The sequence below is a fragment of the Nerophis ophidion genome, linkage group LG06, assembly GCF_033978795.1.
Source record: "Nerophis ophidion isolate RoL-2023_Sa linkage group LG06, RoL_Noph_v1.0, whole genome shotgun sequence".
Taxonomy (NCBI): Eukaryota; Metazoa; Chordata; class Actinopteri; order Syngnathiformes; family Syngnathidae; genus Nerophis; species Nerophis ophidion.
Window position 1 is genome coordinate 35235912 of NC_084616.1, and position 10286 is coordinate 35246197.

Sequence of the window (10286 nt, forward strand, 5' to 3'; positions counted from 1 at the left end):
ATTTAAATCAATGTTCAATTAAATTTATTTTTTTATTGTAAAGAGTAACTTCTGTTTTTTCGACAAAAAAAATTTGTGAAATATTTCTTCAAACTTATAATTAAAATTAAAAAAAAGTATTCAGGCAAATCTAAAAAATCTTGAGAATCAAATTTAAATCTTTTTTCAAAGTCTTTTGAATTTCTTTAAAGAAATTTGTTCTGGAAAATCTAGAAGAAATAATGATTTTTCTTTGTTAGAAATATAGCTTGGTGCAGTTTGTTATATATTCTAACAAAATGCAGATTGGATTTTAACCTATTTAAAACATGTCATCAAAATTCTCAAATTAATCTTAATCAGGAAAAATTACTAATGATATTCCATAAATTATTTTTTTTATTTTTTCAAAAAGATTCGAATTAGCTAGTTTTTCCTCCTCTTTTTTTTTTTTGGTTGAATTTTGAATTTTAAAGAATCAAAATTAAAGATAAACTATGTTCGAAAATTAAATTTTCTTTTTTTTCCTGTTTCCTCCTCTTTTAAACCGTTCAATTAAGTGTTTTTTTCATAATTTATTCTCTACAAAAAACCTTCCGTAAAGGAAAAAAAAATGTACGACGGAATGACAGACAAAAATACCCATTTTTTTATATATACTGGTAGATAGATGTATTTGTTAAAGGTAAATTGTGCAAATTGGCTATTTCTGGCAATTTATTTAAGTGTGTATCAAACTGGTAGCCCTTCGCATTAATCAGCTTCCAAGAGGTAGCTCTTGGTTTCAAAAAGGTTGGTGACCCCTGGTCTATATAAACAGTATATGTTGCAGCACCGTGGAACAGGGAATAGTGCGTCTGCCTTACAATACAAAGGTCCTGAGTTCAAATCCCGGGCTCGGGATCTTTCTGTGTAAAGTTTGCATGTTCTCCCCGTGACAGTGTGGGTTCCCTAAGGGGATTCCGGCTTCTTCCCACCTCCAAAGACATGCACCTGGGGATAGGTTGATTGGCAACACCAAATTGGCCCCTAGTGTGTGAATGTGAGTGTGAATGTTGTCTGTCTATCTGTGTTGGCCCTCCGATGAAGGGGTGACTTGTCCAAGGTGTACGCCGCCTTCCGCCCAATTGAAGCTGAGAAAGGCTCCAGCGGCCCCCGCGTTACCGAAGGGAATACGGGGTAGAAAATGGATGGATGAATGGATGGATGGATATTATAATATTATTATATATCATCTGTTAAAAAGAGAGACCCGGTGCATTCATTCCAACATGAAGTTCTATTTGGTGCCGTTTACACAATTAAGTAGTCAATACCTAATATTGAGATATTTTCTTTGTGATATTATTTTCCTTCTCCTGTTCAAAGTGGTCCAATACCCATCAAATATAGATAATAATGAGTTGGTTTGATTTGTGTTAAATCCCTCAATCAAATCCACTCACAATTTAACAAACTAAAATAGTACACAAGCTTACAGTGCATCTAGAAAGTATTCACAGCACTTCTCTTTTTCCACATTTTGTTATGTTACAGTCTTATTCCAAAGTTGAATAAATTAATTGCTGTCCTTAAAACTCTACAGACAATACCCCATAATGACAATGGGAAGGTTTTTTTTGTTTGTTAGTTTTTAGCAAAGGTTTGAAATATAAAAAAAGTAAAAATCACATGTACATAAGTGTTCATAACATTTGCTAAATATTTCATTGATGCACCTTTGGCAGAAAATACAGTCTCAAATCGGTATGGAAAGTGTTGGTGTTGCGTGCGCGACGCATTGTGGTGCGCGTGAGTGGTCACCCCCGGATGCTACAGGACTGGAGCAGACAGGATTGCAGGTATGAGCTTGTTTTAATATAACAATATAACACTTGTACAAAGGGTAAAACAAAGGTGTGCCAATGCACGGAAAGCGAAATGCTAACGGTAGCACAAATCGAGTTCAAAAGTCCACTGAACCGCATGCCGAACGTGCGTCAATTAAGCTAAGACTTAGCAGAGTACATACTGTACAAAAGAGAATTTCTAACGCAACTGTTGCATGAAGCAAACAAAATATCCAGACTGAACTCAGGTAGCAGGCGGGCTTAAATACTAACATAACAATCCAAAACAGGTGTGCATGAGGCGCCAGTGCAGGTCAAACAAATGAAGTAGCCATGGTGATGAATACAAAACAAGGTAGTGCTCAAAACAAACTCAAAAATCCAAACAACAAACGATCCGTGCAGCGGATTGCAACAGTTGGTTTTCATCCAGGATGTCTCTTTACATTGCTGCATTCATCTTTCCATCTATCCTGACTAGTCTCCTAGTTCCCTCCGCTGAAAAACATACCCACTGCATGATGCTGCCACCACCCTGCTTCACTATAGGGATGGTTTTGGCCTGGGGATGAGCGGTGCCTGGTTTCTTCAAACCTGATGCCTGGCATTCACGCCAAAGAGTTCAATATTTGTCTCATCACACCAGAAAATGTGGATTCTCGTGGTCTGAGAGTCTTTCAGGTGCATTGTAGAAAGCTTTTCACTGAGAAATGGCTTCTGTCTGGCCACTCTACATACACGCCTGATTGATGCATTGCTGCAGAGATGGTTGTCCTTCTGGAAGATTCTCCTATATCCACACATGTACGCTGTAGTTCTGACAGAGTGACTATCGGGATCTTAGTCATCTCACTGACTAGACTAAGATGTATGCAGCAACCTGATGGAACTTGAGAGGTGCTGCAAACAGGACAGAGCAAAACCACCCAAAGATTGAGGCATTGCATTCATAAAGACTTGAGGCTGTACTTGCTCCCAAAGGTGAATCAACAAAGTATACAGCAAAGACAGTGAATACTGATGTACATGCCTGTGGAAGGAGGTGTGGCCAGCGCGCCTACAGAAGCAAAGGTCACCGCCTCTGTCTATGGTGCTAAGGACAAGCACCATCGGATTTCCCAGGTGGTACGTGTTAATCTAATCACCTGTTGTCTTTAACATTGAGCGGCCGAGAGCAGGGGGGAAGAGAAGATACGGACGTGACTGGAAAGTCACGTTCTGCGGGAGAAAGACTTGGAGAAAATCTGTGTACAAACCCTGTTTCCATATGAGTTGGGAAATTGTGTTAGATGTAAATATAAACGGAATACAATGATTTGCAAATCCTTTCCAACCTATTGTATATTCAGTTGAATGCACTGAAGACAAGACAAGATATTTGATGTTCAAACTCATAAACTTTATTTGTTTTTGCAAATAATAATTAACTTAGAATTTCATGGCTGCAACACGTGCCAAAGTAGTTGGGAAAGGACATGTTCACCACTGTGTTACATCACCTTTTCTTTCAACAACACTCAATAAACATTTGGGAACTGAGGAAACTAATTGTTGAAGCTTTGAAAGTGGAACTATTTCCCATTCTTGTTTTATGTAGAGCTTCAGTCATTCAACAGTGCGGGGTCTCCGCTGTCGTATTTTACGCTTCATAATGCGCCACACATTTTCGATGGGGGACAGGTCTGGACTGCAAGCGGGCCAGGAAAGTCCCCGCACTCTTTTACTACGAAACCACACTGTTGTAACACATGGCTTGGCATTGTCTTGCTGAAATAAGCAGGGGCATCCATGGAAAGGTTGCTTGGATGACAACATATGTTGCTCCAAAACCTGTATGGACCATTCAGCATTAATGGTGCCTTCACAGATGTGTAAGTTACAGATGCCTTGGGCACTAATACACCCCCATACCATCACAGATGCTGGCTTTTGAACTTTGCTCCTATAACAATCCGGATGGTTATTTTCCTCTTTAGTCCGGAGGACACTACGTCCACAGTTTCCAAATATAATTTGAAATGTGGACTCGTCAGACCACAGAACACTTTTCCACTTTGCATCAGTCCATCTTAGATGAGCTCGGGCCCAGCGAAGCCAGTGGCGTTCCTTAGTGTTGTTGATAAATGGATTTTGCTTTGCATAGCAGAGATTTAACTTGCACTTACAGATGTAGCAACCAACTGTAGTTACTGACAGTGGTTTTATAAAGTGTTCCTGAGCCCATGTGGTGATATCCTTTACTCACTGATGTCTGTTTTGATGCAGTACCACCTGAGGGATCAACGGTCCGTAATATCATCGCTTACGTGCAGTGATTTCTCCAGATTCTCTGAACATTTTGAAGATTTTCCGGACCGTAGATGTTAAAATCCCTAAATTCCTTGCAATAGCTCATTGAGAAATGTTGTTCTGAAACTGTTCGACAATTTGCTTACAAATTGGTGACCCTCACCCCATCCTTGTTTGTGAATTGCTTAGCATTTCGTGGAATTTGCTTTTATACCCAATCATGACACCCACCTGTTCCTAATTAGCCTGCACACCTGTGGGATGTTCCAAATAAGTGTTTGATGAGAATTTTTCAACTTTATCAGTATTTATTGCCACCTTTTCCAACTTCTTTGTCACGTGTTGCTGGCATCAAATTGTAAAGTTAAGGATTGTTTACAAAAAAAAAAAGTTTATCAGTTTGAACATCAAATATGTTGTCTTTGTAGCATATTCAACTGAATATGGGTTGAAAATGATTTTCAAATCATTGTATTCCGTTTATATTTACGTCTAACACAATTTCCCAACTCATATGGAAACGGGGTTAGTACATTAAAAACTTTGTTCAACTTTTTCCTGTGAAGTGTCTGTCAGTGGGACCGCTAAGAAGCAACTTCCACGATGCCTTTTTATTTTAATTTTTTTATGTTAAGTTTGCAAAAACATATTAATAGTAACATTCACATCACTTTGTGATCATGGGGTATTATTTTTAGAATTTTGAAAACAAAACTGAATGTACTTAATTTTGGAATAAGACTGTAACATAACAAAATGTGGAAAAAGTGAAGTGATGTGAATACTTTTTGGATGCACTGTATCAGTGATTTGTTCACATGATTTTGAATATCCCGCAAAAGGGTGAAATAATTTTTGCTTCAACTCTTAATATTTGCTTCAATTATTACTAATTCTAGAAGTGTTAATTATTTCTCCATTTAATGACAATTTACCAAAACACAGCACAATGGCAATGACCTACCTGTTTAGATTGCTATAAGTGTGTAAATAAATTACAATTAAAATGTTGACAACATAGGCACTTATTTCATAGTTCTGGACCTAAACATGATATCCACATGGAACGCCCCCCATAATATATACAGTAATGATTAAAGCCATGTTTTTAGCAAGTTTATTCATATTTTGGAACACCCACTTTTAGCTCCAAAGTATGGGTGGGCCTGCATCAGCCTGCTGACGTCACCTACAGAATATCATCATCTTCATCCCAAATCATTTTATTTTCCTTGAAAATTTGAAGGAGTTAGCAAATATATCTGCTAGATGCGTTGTTGCAGGTTGTAGCAAATCCATTAAGGAAGAGGCCAGCATGCATACATATCCAAATGATGAGAATATAAGAGAAGTTATGAACCTTTCCAATCAAATTGACCTGTGCAAAATGTGAGAGGAGTCTATTTTGCATCATTTTAACAATTCTGATTCATTTTAACAATTCTTATTTACAAAAAGACGGCTTTTGGTCGGAGTTTGGATGGAGAAAATGTAAAAGATTCGAGCACTCTCAAGGGGAAAAAGACTGAGCCAAAACCTACTAGAAATGAACAAATAGAGCAGAAAAAGAAGCTAAGCCAAAATCATTCTATTTTGCGTTGTCTTCTAATGGTGTATTCCTTCAGTTGCTTTAGGAAATGCAAAAGGAAAATGATGAAATGCAGGCTATGGTGTCTTTGGTAGAGGAAATTGCAATTTGTTTACATTTATTGTCTGCTCAAGTTTTTAACCATATCAGTTTTGAAATAATCGTGGACCATGCCGGCAAAAAAATGTAATTAAGAAATCAAAATAATAGTTAATCCAAACTGTCTGTGGAGGGAAGTGGACTCCAGCTCTGTTGCTCAAACTCAATTAGACTTTTTTTTCTCCAGAACTTTGTCATAAAGAGCTTACTCATGCCTGCATTTTCATAACGGGGTGCTGCACAACACTGGCAAAATCTGAATCATAATTTTCCTGCTTGGAATTGAGATTGACATTTCTGTTAAACCCTCACACACACACACACACACACACACACACAGGGCCGCCCTTCCCTAAACGCAGCCCACTTGCAGTTGCTGTGTGGAAGGTGCCGCTCATTCATTTTACATGAATAAGCACATGTAAAATGTCGAATTAGAAATAACAGGTCATTTCATATACATTTTTCGTATTCTTAGCCGCTTCTAAATGTTCCTGGATTGTCTCTTTGACCCTTGTGGTGCATAGTGTTTGTGAACCATTTATTTTCCATGAATATGTATGAGTACAAATCGTGCATTAAATTAAATCAAAGTTTGATGTATAAAGACAAAACATGATAAAATATCACTTACTGCATAAGGTCTGCTGTCATTAGGACTTCAACTGCTGTGGAGTTCATATATTCCCATTTAGATGAAGAATGATACATAGTCCTCACAAAGAAAAGGGGTGGTGGTGGGCGCGGGGGGTACCAAGCGTCTGTTTGTGTCATCTTCGCCAGTTTCAGATCCTTAATGGCTGTCAAAGTGTGTTAACTTATCACAATACCTACTTACACTTCTTCTGTCCAGGTCAGATGCACGATTCATGATCTACAATAAACTTACATGGAGCAAGGAAGCGAGGAAGCAGTAGACCACCCGATAATGTAAACATAGGGACGCACGAGAGTGATCAGGGTGATGCCATAATTACTTTTTCTGTGTTAGCGCTGATAATAACAATATCACTACTACTTTGGTTAATATCCAAGTCATGAAATGTTAATGTAGTATTGTTGACGGTTTTTGAATGGTTATTTATTGGATTTTATGGGCGAAATAGTGGAGCTCTCATTGGCACCCAATAACCTGTAAGCAGACTTTTATTCATGTTTATTTAATATTTACAATGCATTTTTTCTTTTTTATCCATCCGTCATCATGTCTTTCATAATGATTGTGAACGATAGGCAAAATTTTAAAAGAAAGTGTTGTTCCCCTTTAAATATACTTGTTAAATAAAACCTCAACCTTGTTTATGTAACGGTACCAGGTGAAAGGAGACAGTACAGAGAAAGGGTGAACGATTTAGCCTTAGGTGTGTTTATTATAATCAGGGTATGAACTAGACTAAAGATATGGTGTAAGATTATGTGATGTATTAAACTGGAGATTGTTACTGGCAAGTGTTGAAGGCGCGTGTTGAGAAGAGTGCGGAAGTCCAAAGAGGGCGAGGCCTGCTTGGAAGTCTATGGGCAGGCGAGAGGTCGAGGGCAGGAGAGAGGCGACAGGGTCCGTGGGCAGGCAAGAGGTCGAGATCCGGGGAAGAAGCAAGAGATTCAGGGGAAGTCCGGGGGAATTGAGACACACAGTGAGCTGAGGGGACAGAGGGGTACTGCGGGCCGAGGGAAAAACAACCAGAAGTTCAAGTGATGAAAACATCAAGGGCATAAACGCAGAGAGAGAGGTAGAAACGTAAAACACTGTACCATACAGATGGCTATGTTCTGGCACTGGAAATCAGGCCGCGCCGGTCTAAATAGTGTGCGGCGTCCTCAACAGCATGAGCTGCGTTGATTGCTGATATGGAAGCACTTCTGAGGCATGGCCACGGCTGGTAAGAGGGATGTGTGCTATGGCTATGAGTATATATTTTTTTCCCTTGGCCTCAGCCTGGGCTTCCTCTCCAGGGGCCCAGGCTTTGACCATTTTTTTTTTTTCCCACCCAATGTTGACCTGTATCTCAGCTTTTTTGGAGGGGGCGTCGGAAGTTGGCAGTCCAGTCAGCAATCTTGTTCCGTCTCCCTGTAATGTTTGTCTGCTCTCGAATGGGATTGTGCTGAAAATTTGAATTTCCCCTCAGGGAATAATAAAGTATTTCTGATTCTGATAGTTGCGCGTAGAGCAGCGCGCCGCAGGGCGGAGTGTGAATGGAAGGAATGCGCCCACGCCGTGACAGTTTACAATTAATACTTAGGCCTACTAATCTACTGTATATTAATGTTGGCCATTATGGTGGTACTTGAAGAGCCAAGTTTTTCTCAGGTGGTACTTGGTGGAAAAAGTTTTTTATAAAAAATGATAATCAAGTCTTGTGATATGTTTAGTTCAGTTATTTGATGGAAATCAATATTGTTTTTTAGTTCCAGATATCTTTAATACAGTTATTGCATCATAGTTACATCAAATTGTGTGGGAGTGACTAATGTTGGTGATGTTGGTACAGTATGTCAACTATTTGTCAACTGCCTGCTTGGAATTTGCTTTTTTGCTGATTTTGTGAAGTTACAAAGTGATCGCTCGCAGCAAACCAGTCTACTGCTATGTTCTGCTATGTTATCGATGAAGTGTGTGTGTGTGTGTGTGTGTGTGTGCGTGTGTGTGTGTGTGTGTGTGTGTGTGTGGTTGATTTAAGTTCAAGATGAGACCAGAGGTTTAGTGAGCAGGACATTAGCCTCATGCTGCAGTGCCGGTGATGGATTCCTCCCACATAATTATATCCACTCATTTCTGCCCTGTCAGCAGCCGCTCTGAGGCCTGCCTGTCTTGAGGCAGATAGCAGAAAACAATCTACAAGGTGAGAGCACATAGCCTTGCAGCCTACAGCAAAGTTTTAAAGAAAATACATTAACATCATCCATCAAAATAATGCTCACATTTTTTTGGGATCTTGCTTTATGCGCATATTATTTATGCAATATAATATGATCAATATGGCACTTTATTTTTACAGTGGTTCAACGTTTTAATGGTGAGTGTTCACTGGAAATAATGTTTGCACCCACTAACTCTGACCTAGGATTTCATGTATGCCCAAGCGGTTATGATAATTGAACCTTTGACAGAGATTTACTTTTTCAAAAGCATCATTTGCTCAAGTTGTAATCTGATTGTTGGTCACTGTTCGGTATGTCAGAGCAGAGAAGAACCCCAACCATCCATTTTCCACCACTTGTCCCTTTTAGGGTCGAGGGGGGTGCTGGAGCCTACCTCAGCTGCATTCGGGCAAATGGCGGGGTACACCCTGGACAAGTCACCACCTCATCGCAGGGCTAACACAGATAGAAAGACAACATTCACACACTAAGGCCAATTCAGTGTTGCCAATCAACCTATCCCCAGGTGCATGTCTTTGGAGGTGGGAGGAAACCGGAGTAGCCAGAGGAAACCCATGCAGTCACCGGGAAAACATGCAAATTCCACACAAAGATTGAACTCAGGACTACTCAGGACCTTCGTATTGTGAAGCACATGCACTAACTCCTGTGCCACCGTGCTGCCCCAGAGAGGAAACCTTTATTGGAAAATTCCATTAAAAAAAGGAGATTAAAATAGCTTGTTATACTTTTACATGGCTCTCCTTGCATACTGGAACTGGCTTGAAGAACATGAGTCAAAATTGCAAAAAATAAGTGACATGATGTAACATCGTACTGTTATGTACGTGAGGGGTGGAAGGAGACGACACCGCGAAGAAACTCAGGTTACTAGGTTTATTGTAACCTTTGATGATTGTCTGGGATGTGCATGCTACTCGATGTGTTGGTTGCAGGACTAATTGTGAAATTAACAATGTAAATAATACCGGAGGATGTTGTACGTGCGTGATGGATGAAATCTTCTTTCAATCCAAGAGGGCGAGGCAAAAGGGAAGTCCAGGGACAGGCAGGAGGTCGAGGGCAGGAGAGAAGCGACAAGGGGTCGTGTCCAAACAAGGGTCGAAGTTCGAGGGAGACAGTCCAAAATCCAGATGGAGGTTGAGGGTCAAAACTCAAGCACACGGAACACAGCGGGCACTGCGAGGAAAACAAGGGACAAGAGTCAACAAGACAATAAGGGACACGGAGAACAAGAGCGAGGACAACGAGAGGGAAGCCAGAGACGTAATACTTACTACAGAGTGTTAATGACGTTCCAGCACAGGTTCCAAGGAGTGACTGGCCTTTATGCCTTTAGGACCCCAGGAAGAATAGTCTCCACTGCGGTGTAGACTAATGGGGATCCTTAATAAACTAAACATTTTTTTTTAACTATGCAGTCCTCCTGATTGCTGTCAGGTGGGCTGATTGCTGTCAGTCTACTGCTGCGGCGAAGCGTGGGTGTGAAGTACTCAGAGCGTGCGGGCATGTCCTGGCATGCTGCCAGACAGAGTGTTGAATCTTGCTGTGGAAGTATTGTGGGTTCAAGACCGCGCTGTGACACTTACATTGATCCCCTAATCCAGTGGTTCTCAACCTTT